The sequence below is a fragment of the Micromys minutus genome, assembly GCF_963924665.1.
Source record: "Micromys minutus genome assembly, chromosome: 19".
Lineage (NCBI taxonomy): Eukaryota > Metazoa > Chordata > Mammalia > Rodentia > Muridae > Micromys > Micromys minutus.
In genome coordinates, this window is record NC_137954.1 from 46,897,129 (window position 1) to 46,909,909 (window position 12,781).

Below are 12,781 nucleotides of genomic sequence, written 5' to 3' on the forward strand. Positions count from 1 at the left end.
GACTCTAAACTGTTCCAACATATGATGATTCTTATTCTTCCTTTTCCCCAAGGTGAAAACTTAATGCATTATTGGAAGTTCTGTAACTATTTGGAATTCTGCCCAGTATCCCATCGGAACTGCACTGAAAGCGCTTCTGTTTTAAGTTAATTTCTTCAGCATTTCTTAGGTAATGGCTACAGTCAATGTATATCTGCACCAGTATTGAAAATGGGGCATAGTGTTCCTACCAAACTGGACCACTCCGTGGGTGCTAAGACAGGCATATAGTAAATAGCAAGTTGACACATGGCTATCTTTTGGTTTGTAGAGAGAATATGGTCAAGGGATGTGAAGACATCAAAAATGCCAGGGCTACCTACCTCTAAAGAGGGGACAGAGGACAGCAGAATGAGACCTTCATGGCCAACTCATCAGGGGAAGAGAGAAGACCAGAGGTAGCTATGCCAGGAGAGGAAGCTATAGGCTGAAATAATCTGGGAGTTAACACAGAGCAGACAGAGTAGGGGAGGTAGAAAAGCCAGGATGCTAGCATGGAAGCTTTCTGACCAGGAGAGACTGGTGGCTTTGACATGCATGGCAGTTTATATAGAGTCCAAAAGAGTCAGTTTGTGACACAGTCAGTGGTGATGCTTTGGAAGCTATTGGTGGAGGTAGGAGACTACTAATGCATAAATTGTGTATAGGCAGTTTTGCTTTCCCTTCATTGAAGATCAATACATGATTAATTTTATATTAATTGAACACATTCTATTTAGGCATGATGAACTTAGTGTCAGAGAACTGGAATCAAAACCTTAACCTCATAAAGTCTTCAATATACGAGACTGTAAGAGTGTTTTAGTAGTACCCCGTGTCCTACTAATTTTACAAGAAACCCACCAGAGATGACTACTCAGACAGATTATAGCTTACTGAAAGTTTTTATTCCAGCTCACTGGGGCTACATTATTTGCTATCTAAGTGTAGACTAAAGTGTCCAGAGCATGGAGTTTTTAAATAAAAATAAAACACTTCCTGGTGTATGGTGTGGCAGCTGCAGGGGAAATTCATAGAAGTAGGCAGTTTGACAGAAGTTAACACAGTGGGTAACTGGAGAGGTTCAGCATAAATAGACCTGGGATGCCTAAAATTGAGCTGGGTAGCTTACCACAGGACTCTCCATCAAGACAACCAAATTCTAGTTAAACCTGGAGTGGACTTGTCAAGAAAACTACACGAAGGAGCCACTGCATGGCCTTATACTGAGAATTAAAATAACTCTAGAGAGTGAAATAGCAGGACTTCCCTCAGAGTGTCATGAACTGGGAGAAGATTGGCAAAGGACAATGTAAGAGAAACAGAGAAGAGTTAAGAATTCGGCTTGAACAGATCTGGAGTTCTTTAACAGTTTGAGAGAAACATGGAAATTATTGAAAAGTTTTGAGTAAGGAGGAAAGATGTCATTTATTTTTCTGTGAGACAAATATGACTACCTAGATGAATGTGCTTTGGAAGGACTTAGAGAAAGAGGCCAAATGAAATATATATATATATATATGTGTGTGTGTTTGTGTGTGTGTGTGTGTGTGTCTGTGTGTGTGTTTGTGTGTGTGTATATGTCACAAATACATCTTTAATGCATATATGAATATATGATTAACTATAATATATGTATGTAACAATTAATATATTGTATAAAATTAATAATGTTGTTAATGTATTATATACTGATATATATCAATAATATATACTAGTATAATATATTATTGCATATTTATATATAATATTTAGAGCAATATGGCTATATAGAGAGCTAATTGAGCTCCAAATATTTTTATTTCAAAATTTCAAATAATAAAAGTACAATACATTGTTAGAGTTGTGGCTTGTAGTTGATTTTGTTCATCCTTCAATTACAAGATGGCAGAATAACATCTTGGAGCTCGATGAATGTCAAATTGAATGAAAATTTGTGAGGACAGTTTGAGATGATTTGCCAGAAGCAAATATGCACATTCTTGACATGTTCTGTGTTACACGTGGGTGGCAGCCTCTCTATGTGGTGCCACATAGGCTAGAACATCTTCCGACCTGCACTAAATGCCCAGATTCCTGTCATTAACCACCACACTCAGCATGGTGTTAGATGCAGGAGTTTAGGAACACTAACCAAACACTCTGCCGTCTGAACACTAGTTACACGTGCTGTGTACACACACCAGAATCCAGTATAGTACCTCTTAGTGTCTCCCCAAAGCAACCTCAAATTTATATCAACATAAAACATAACACAAGGATTTCTAAAGCAAATTTGTTGCATTTGGCCAAAAATAAATAAGCCATATAGTCATAAAAATACAAAGAAAATACAAATACATAATGCTAAGCAAAGGAAGCTAAATTAAACTCTGCATATTCTATGTATTTACATTCATTGTGACATTTTGTGGAATGAAAGAGAAGACAGGTATACAAGAGGACTTGGTGTTTGGTGGCTGTTGAGATCTGTTTTTTTCCAGAGCACAGAGGATTTCTAGGATCAGGAAGCAGCTCTGGGTGACTAGTTTATGGCATGTGATCCTTTGGCTGAATCCACTGAATTTAAACCACATGCATGGACAGGAGTACGGGGCACAGACTGAGGAGCTGTGTTCAGTGTAGGTTCAGTGACTGCAGCATGCATGCTACCTGACAGTGAACATTGACAGTTATGGAGGCCATGGGAGTACAGTAAAGGAGGTGATGCAGGTATGAAAATATGATGAGAAATATTTATGTCTTCCTATGAAATTACTATGACATTAAACATCCTATAAACTTTGCTAAAATAAATAAATAGTGAAATGTGAGGATTCTTACATTTTACTAGAAATGGAAGATCCTTGGGTTTCCTTTGTCCCCTTGCAATGCTTTCTTGATTATTGGTACCCATGCTTTCTTGTTCTTTCCCTCTTCTGTCACTTTATCATGATTTGTTCCAGTACAGGAGTCGGGAACACTTTCAACTTCTACAGATTTCAGGTTCGTTTAATACAATTTGCCAGTGATGCTGTTCTCTTAAAATGTACAGCAGACTGGCTGGCTATATAATCAACTTCAGATAATTAATTATAAATCAATCATTCACCTCGGAGAACCAACCAGTGAAATACTGATCCTTGCAGTATCAGTTTTGTTAATAAATTAATATGCTAGTAATATAATCATTATCTTTAAAAATAACATATAAGAGATCTCATAAAAGAAACATTTTTCTCTCTATTGTGTCTTTGTAAGAATTACATAAAGTATGCTTGCTGACACACAGGATCTATACCTTTATCTTGCATAAATCTAACTCTTTTATCTGAAAAGTTATGAACTTCGAATTAAAAATGAAAATGAGTATGCACTGGTACAAAGGAAGGCCTTTTCTGAAAGTGCACTCTTGTGAAACTGATTTCCTCAATAGCAGGGCCAGGTGGAGAGACGGAGGTCACCTCTGTGTAGCAGCATGCACCTCCCAGATCAATAGGAAGTCAGCAATGTTGTCTTCCTCAGTGACCAGATGGGCCAAGTCCTGCAGGATAGCCCGTAGCCATTATTCTGTGCATCAGTCTGTGCAATTGATTTCAAGATAGCAGACAAGAGGGAAAGGGATGTCAGGCTTGACTGCTTCCTGTCAGTGCAGGGTCTCTGGAATGTTGTCATTCAGATTTTTTTTCTTTTCTTTTCTTTCTTTTTCTTTTTCTTTTTTTTTTTTTTTTTTTTTTTTTTTTTGTCAATTTGGGGGATTCAGGGTGGCATCCTTACAGAGGAAGCATGACTTTTCAGGCAGTTTTTAGTTACAGTGGGGAACCTGCATTTGTAGTGCTCTGATTGTGACTACCTGGTTAAGGACAGTGCATCACGAAACATTGCTCAGTTCCAATGGTAGCTCTTACCGATGAGATTTATTTTGCGCTGGTATGAATTTGGAAAAGGTAGAATTCTGAAGTGTGGTTTATTTCCTACAGGCTAGCTACTTCCTGTCTTCCCAATCCCTGCCCTGAATTTTGGAAGTGAAAGTGTTTACCTGTCAGTGTCTAAATTTCAATTATCTGCAGTGTATAAAATTCCCTTTCGACTGGTAATCATGTTATTAATGGGGGGAATGGAGAAACTAATGTCTCAGAAACAAGAAGACACATTTTGCAAACATTGCCACATTTATATCTTGACTCGGATTGGGTAAATCAGGTTACAATAATTGTGTCATGTACAGATGGATTGAGAGTCGTACATCAGGCTGTGCTAAATCATGTGAAAAGTGTTTGAATGAAAACATTAATTACATCTCATAGGTAAACATCAAAGAGACTAGACAAGTCATAATTTTGTTTAATGCTGGAAATGTCAGAGTTTCTTGACTGCAGATTCCCTGGGGCCCTCTCTTTTGTCATATTTCATCTCTTGTATTACTTTACAAGCATTTATATTCTTGCTTTCTAGTTTAGAAATAATGATAATGCCAGAGTGCCTCATTTCCAAGATCTTGCTAGAGGTTAGAAATAAGAACTTAGCATCCCGTGGACCCATTTCACTAAGGGAGAAAGCTCTGCACCGTGGACTGAGAGCTCAGCAGCCTGCAGGACAAGTGTAAAGCCAAAGAATAAAAGATAATGGCAGATATGATCTGTCAAAAAACACACGTGAGATTTCCAGGATGTACTAGATTTTCTAGTTGAAAGAAAAACTATGACTACATTGAATAAAAGTAATTCAAAACAAAGCACACAGTGTACGTTTTGTGGTTTGAGATTAAGGGGTAGCTTCAGGGTAAGCCAAAATGCTATACGTTCATGTGCTAAAAAAGATTGCCAGGGTCATAATCACAGTCCACAAAGTATTTCAGTCAAGTGGAAATATTTGCTTCACAGATATTTTGAGTTCCTACTAGAGGGAGAGATTGAACACTCCTGTCCTATTATAGTTGATTCCAACTGTTATTTTGAATCTGAGATATTATTACCCCCTGACCCCAGCTCCCAAGGACTAAATCACCAACCAAAAGGTAGCCAGGGCTCAAGCTGCATATGTATCAGAGGATGGCCTTATCTGGAATCAATGAGATGGGCGGCCCTTGACCCTACGGAGGCTCGATACCCCAGTGAAGGGAAATGCCAGGGCAGTGAGGCAGGAGTGGGTGGGAAGGTGATGAATGTCCTCCTAGAAGCCATGGGATGGAGATAGGATAGAGGGTTTGCAGAAGGAAACCAGGAAGGGGGATAACATTTGAACTGTAAATTAAAATATCCAGTAATTAATAAAGAAATGAATAAATAAACATTCCTTTATAAAAAAAAGTTTGTGTCTGTGATATTTTGTCATACATTGTTGGACAGCTAAATCCATCATTTGGTTCTTAAGCACATAAATAATAATGTTTCGTTACATTATTTACTTTTGGTTTTTTAAATAAAATACGACTGTGTAATAATTATAAGGGATTGATGATTTAGCGTTTCATAAAGCATAATGAAACAATTGCTATTTTACCTGAAGTAATATAATTGTGACAAAAACAAGCAAAAATAAAAAAACTTTTTGATATTTATTAATAATAATTAATTTGAAAAATATGTAAAATTTCATTTTGCTAAATATAATCAAAATGGATTTTCAATATTTTATTTTAGGTAGGAAATGATATATGGCTATATTTTCTTAGTTGCCTTGTAAAATCAGGTGCTGTTCATGGTAAAATCATGAAATAATTGCATGCTTCATAGTAACCAACAATATTTTATTATGTTTTTATTAGACTTGATAAAGTTATGTTTTGGATATTTGTATATGTAAACTATAAAGGTATAGACTAGTGGTTAATTTTCTTGTTATTTTTTCATGTATTCAGATGAGCTGAATCTGATAGAAGGGAAGGGGAAAAGGAGAACTCACTGACACAGAAAAATGCTTTCTGGTCAGAACACTGGTGATGCAAGCATTAAGTATAATGATTACAAATAAAAACCCTTTGAAAATACAAAAAAAAAACCTTCTGAATAGTTTTGAGGATATTGTCATTCAGGCAAAATAGCAAGCTGTGGAATAGAAAAAGACTTTTACAGACTGCACGTCTAATATAGGGTCAATATCCAAAATGCAGTAAAGTTCTCAAAAGAGTAACCCAAGAAAAATTGGTCCTAAAGAGAGAATGCTTTAAAAGGGAAACACAAGAGTGGCATAGAGATTTCAACTTGCCTCTATCAGAGTGATCAAGATGAAGAAAAAGAATGGAGAGCATATGGAGTAAGTGAGATGAATGCTCACACACTGCTGATGGAAAAGTCAACTTACAGCTACTGTGGAAACCATTGAGGTAGTTTCTCAGGGAGATGGGGATCAATCTACCTCAAGATCCAGCTATAACTCTCTAGATATCTACCCAAAAGACTTCCATCTTATCATAAAAGTACTCGCTCAGACATGCTCATCGCATTTCTAGTCAAAATAGTTAGAATAGAAACAGCATAGATATCTGCTAACAAACAAATGGATAAGAATGGATGACCTAAATTTACAAACTGGAATATTACTCAACTATTAAAGCAGTATCATGAAATTCACAAGTAAGCAGATGGAACTAGAAAAAAAAATCATTCTGAATAAAGTAACGCAGACCCAGAATGATAAATATAAAATATATTTTCTAATGTGTGAATGGTATATCTTTGATGACCAAGTTACGATTCCAATCTATATAACCAGAGAATATAGCTGTTCAGTAAGAGAAAATGGGGTTATTTCTAGAAGGGGAAATAGAATCATTATGAACAGATAAATGGTAGGAAACTGGTGATTAAATGGGGTGAAGAGAGGTGCAGGAAAGAGAATGTGTATGTATGTTTGGGTGTATGTGTGTGTACATACATGTGTGTATGTGGATGTGTGTGTGTTCCATGAAAACGAAATTGTTAAATAATAGGGAGAGAAAATTAACAACTGCATAACTTTTATTAACAATGAAACTTCCAATGTGATAGATCTAAAAGAGATCTTGCCCATTGGGCCTCATCGGAATACCTAAGCAACACAGGTTATTGGCAACGCTATTGGTTGTTCTCTATAAACTGAAGGTAGTGACCTAATGCAAAAATACAACATCTGCGTAATTCACTGAACATAGAGAAGTCAAGCTGATCCCTATATAAAAACTTTGCCCCCACTGAATAGTATTAATGGTACTTGAAGTTACTATGCAAGCTACCATAAGAGAAAGATAAACTCCAACTATTTTATAAAATCTTTCTTCTCAAATGATGACTTGCCTGTAAAATGTGCTACTTTATAGTGACATGAAGCTTATAAGTGTAACCAACCAATATTTAATTATATGTAAGGACTTCTCCATGAAATGAAACCCATCACTGACATTGCTCAGTTGGCCAAAAGCTATCCAGTAAATAAGCCAGAGTCCTGTGGAAAAAACAAATACTAGAAAGTATTTTAGAAAATCTATAAAGTACCAGTGTCCAAGGAGGTGAGAGACTCTCAGGACTCGATGGGAGTGCCCTTAGAAGAAATGCCCATCAGTAGAGAGAGGGAACTTAAAGAGTCCTTCATCGGTAGATAAATAGGGCCTCAAGAAGATGGATGATGTTATCCAACCACAGTAGAAAATTTTGATCCTGTCTGAAAACCCACAGAAACAAAAATGAAGAAGAGAGTGAGGGAAAGGTGGTGCAGGGATATGCCCGACTGGGTATCCATGTCCTGGGAACACATCAAAGCCTGACCCTATCACTGATGCTATGGCATGCTTACACGCAGGAGCCTAACATGGCTGTCCTCTGAGAGGCCCAACCAGCAGCTGACCAAAAGAGAGGCCGATACTTAAACCAAACCAATGGACTGACATTTGATACATCTATGGTTGAATTAAGGGAAGGATGTAAAAAGCTGAGGAGGAGGGACACCCCATAGGAATACCAGGAGTCTTAACCAATCTGTACTCATAGAAGTACCCAGACACTGAAACAAACACCAGGCAGCATGCACAAGCTGGTCTAGGTCTCTGGCACATGTGTAGCAGAGGACTGCCTGTTTTGGCCTCACTGGGAAAGAAGTGCCTAATTCTTGAGTGACTTAAGCATCCAGGGAGAGGGGAGAGTTTGGTGTAGGAGAGTAGCCTCTCAGAGACAGGGGGCAAGGAGGAATGGAATGAAGAACTGCGGGATGGAGGGGTGGCTAAAAGCTGGATTGTATATAAATAAAATAATAATAATTTAAAAAGAAAGAAAAACCAAATACTAATGTTCTATTGTAGAATGTAAGCAGGGAATGGTTCCTAGTGACATTAAGCTGTAGTTACACTAAGATTTTACTCATCCTTCTTCAGAGAAATTTCCTCTTGCAGTATATGAAAACTGACACATAGATTCAAAGCTAGATAATGTTCAGAGAGAGGAAGAGACATATCACTCAATACCAACAGAATATCTCTTAGAAATCCCTTTGCTGGCTCAGAGATACCTGCAAAGATAGTAATGGCCAAGGCAATGACAGACACTAAGGAAATGAGACCTTCTAAACACATTAGGACAGACACACATATAAACGCTTAGACAGTGGTAGCATTCACAGACCTGCATGGGTTGATGTCATATGGGGTTTTAGTGCTGAGAGATTTGGACATAAACTCCATATCTAATCCAGAAATTGTCTACACAGATAACTGCTAACAAACTATAAATAGTTTCTCTAACAAAGCGATCTTAGGGGCAGGGATCTTGTCTAGCAGTGATTTACCACCATAAAATGAATACAGCATTGAGATCTTTGAGGGTCAAGGTTTCATGATGTTTGATCAGTGTATTTTGTTTTGTTTTGCTTTTTTAACCTTACAAGTCGAGTGTGTGTCTGTGTTTGTATACTATATATATATATATATATATGTATATATATATATATATATATATGTGTGTGTGTGTGTGTGTGTGTGTGTGTGTGTGTGTGTGTGTGTATGATATCTATTATATTAAAAGTATATAGTGTGTGTATAATATATATATATGATGTATTATATTTCATATAGTGTGTGTGTGTGTGTGTGTGTGTGTGTGTGTGTGTGTGTGTCTGTACATGTATATGCAACTGAGGAGCTATTACCAATTCAGAGCAAACAGGACAGAGATCTACAGAGTCAGAGTTTTAAGAATTCAGTCTCTGCTGAGCCAAACGTTTACAAGAATGGTATCCACACATCCAAGAATAGGTACAGGCAGCATGGAATTTACTTCATGTGTTTAGAAAAACAGCTCATACATAGTCATGTGGGTTGAGGAAATGAGATAGATTAGGTAGGAGTTGAGCTGAAGTGAACATGATAATACATAGTATGAAATTATAAAAAAATATGAAAATTTTAAAATTACTGAATAAAGAAATAAACAATTTTGCACTTAAAAATTTTCCTGCTACTTTGACCTCCGTTTCTTATAACACTGTAGTCTTTTTATCTGACTAGTTTCAGACTAATTCCACAGAATTTCTCACAGTTGAATGGTTTAAACACATGTATGGTGTATATCTGAATACTAGCTTCTCTTTAACTTCTCCTTTTATCGTATTTTAAATTTCCTTTTCATAAGTAGAAGTAGAATGTAATACATTTTGTTACAGTTCCCAGTGAATAGGTTTTTTTCTGTGTTCATCTGTCTGTTGTTAAAAAGTTAATTATTAAAAAGTTAATACACCCAGGCTTATTAGTCTTACTTTTCTGGTTGCTTTGTCTTAGGGAGATTATTTTATTTTAATGCTGATGAGATTTATTACATTCATTTCAAACACAAACACACATACAAATTATTCTGTAACACTACATTAGCCAAGCCACACACATATGATTTCTTATAACATTGTTTTCATTGAACATAAAATGAATTAAAATATTCTCCATGAGATTTCTTGATATATTTTATCAATTTTAAAAGATGGTCATAGTTCATATTATTGTGGTTGATGAAAATAAATATACATTTGGAAAGGGTTTTATTGTGAATAAGACAGAAAATCTAGAGGCATTGGAAGAGTTCAGAGCAAAGAGAAATAAAATATAATGGACTTGGCCAGAACTAGGGTGTTGTGGTAAATATTAAACAGCAGGATTTCCCGTTTATCTGCACCCACGGTCTTACACTGGGGATGCCGCTCTAGTGTGGGCCATGTTCACGGACTCTGTCACTTGGTCCACATGATGCCCCCTCAACAGGAATCCCTTCTCAGGAGGTTCACTCGGCCTGCCCTACTGCCTCTGTCCCTGGTGGAATTACCACCCCGGTGTCTTCTTTCCTCCACTGCCCGTCACAAACATCACTTCAAAGCTGGTAACTTTTCAGATAGTTTATATAGTAGATTCTCAGTTTACAAACCTTCTACACAATAAGATTACATCCAATGAACAAAGATATAAACTGCTCTTCCATATGAGATAAAGACCTATAGAATCTCTTTAAATATTTTATCTACCTATGTCCAATTACAGCCACTACGATCTAAGTCTGCTTTCCCTGGCTCTGGATTTCTCCCATCTCTGTCTTCCTCTGTATTCCTAACATTTTCCACCTACCTTTCCACTGTCCAATCACATATTGCTTTAACATAAATCTACATACCACTCTTTTTGTTTACTTTAAAAAAGAAAAAAAAAAACCTTTACCTTTAAACGTAAGCTGTGTACAACTCTTATCACTTGAGAATATTTTAAATGACTATATGTAGTTTTTAAGTTAATTATCTTGGTTAAGCTATAAAACTAAATTAGTCTTTAACTCAGTCAGAAATCTGAAAATGGGAAAATACCTACAAACACAGGAAGCCTAACATGGTTTTTAGAGCTGAGAATCTCCACTAGCAGTCCCCTGAAGCAACATGTGAGAGTAAATCTTGGGCCTTCTGGCCCAGGATTACTGACAGACTTTGAAATGCAGAAACCTTGAAGGAATGGTAATTTGGGCACTGCAAAGATTATCAGTTGGATATTCTGCATAAAGTGTCCCTTTCTGGTCATTATTAGTCTGTTTATGAAATTAACAGTCTCTACCCAGTGGCTGCCTAGCCACAAACTATACCTCACCTCGAGGTAGAGATGCTTCATTCCATCCACCAAAGGGGAATTATAAAGAACAGATATGTCTCAACAAAAGATAAATAACATTAGCTGGTATCATTTATAGATTTCTGACATATTTAAAAATTATCTAACTGTAAAAAGCATTTCTGAACTGCTAAGATTTGGATACTCTTGGACATCTTTAATTAAAATATTTCAAAAACACACTTTTATTAACTCAGAACCATTTGTTTGTTATCCAGCCATTTAACTAGTATTGTTTAATCAACTCAAAACACTGTATAAACCTTAAATCTGTATCAAATCAATTTTATAGTACTGTAAAGGTTATAAATATTTGAACTTTGTATCAGTGTTTGTGACGGGCAGTGGAGGAAAGTAGACAACAGGGCGGTAGTTCCTCCCAGGACAGAGGCAGTAGGGAAGACAGAGTGAGCCCCCTGAAAAGGTAATCCCATGAAGGAGCAGCTAAAGGATCTAGTAACAGTCTGTGTGCACGGCTCCACAGTAAGCAATGCCTGCGGAGTGAGACCAGGGGGCCTAATAAAGAGATAAGTTATTTTATAATTAATATTTACTACAACACTAGAGGAGGAGGAGCATCAGACAGCGGAGAGAAGATAGCAAGAAAATATGGTAAGTGAAGCCAAAGTGAATACATCCATCAAAGAGAGTAAGCATGGGGATATCAGAGAAGAGCAAACATGGGGTTAGAAGGAAGTAAGCAGCTGGGGGAATAAAGGGTCAGGGTGCTGGTGTGGGGCTTTGAAATGTATAGGAAGAAATTGTGTGAAGGGACTGAGGGGGACTTGGAGGCCACCATGAGTTTTGTTACACAGCCACAGGTATAAACCCTGGTTCCAAATGCCCCTTCTCCCAGAGGTAAGTAAAGTTGAGTAATTTTGGGGGATTGAAACCAGTATCATAAGTTCCTGAGGTTTTTATTTAACATCCAGAAATGCTCTTACATTCCAGGTTATGGTAGGCATATGCTTGATTTTGGACAGAGTCAGTGAGCCTGGTTTTGATTGGTTTGGTTTTGTTTTTGAGAGGAATTTAATCTGTTTACATTTAGATAGCACTTCTGGTAAACTGGACATAATAAACTAGCCTGAATAACTAGAATGTAATTTCCTGGTTACACACTGCTCTAAAGACTGGAGAGGTGGCTCAAGGGGTAAAGTAATTCAGTATAAATATAAAACTTTGTACTTGCATATATATATATATATATATATATATATATATATATATATATATAAAACACATATCTGTATACACTGTGTATAACATAGGGCATATGAGGTGAGGCACAAGGTTGAACAGACAGGATTGTCAGACAGGAAAATAAGCAAGAAGAACTTTCAAAAAAGATATATTGGTAAAGATCTTTTCCCAATTGGTTGGTTGCTGAATTGTCCTTTTGACAGTGTCTTTTGCCTTACAGAAGCTTTGTAATTTTATGAGGTCCCATTTTTCTATTCTTGATCTTAGAACATAAGCCATTGGTGTTCTGTTGAAGAAAAATTTCCCTGAGCCTATGTGTTCTAAGCTCACACCACTTTCTGTTTTATTAGATTTAGTATACCTGGTTTTAGGTGGAGATCTTTGATCTAATTGAACATGAGCTTTGTACAAGGAGATAAAAAGGGACCGATTTGCATTCTTCTGCACACTGAGTGTCAGTTGAGCCAGCACCATTTGTTG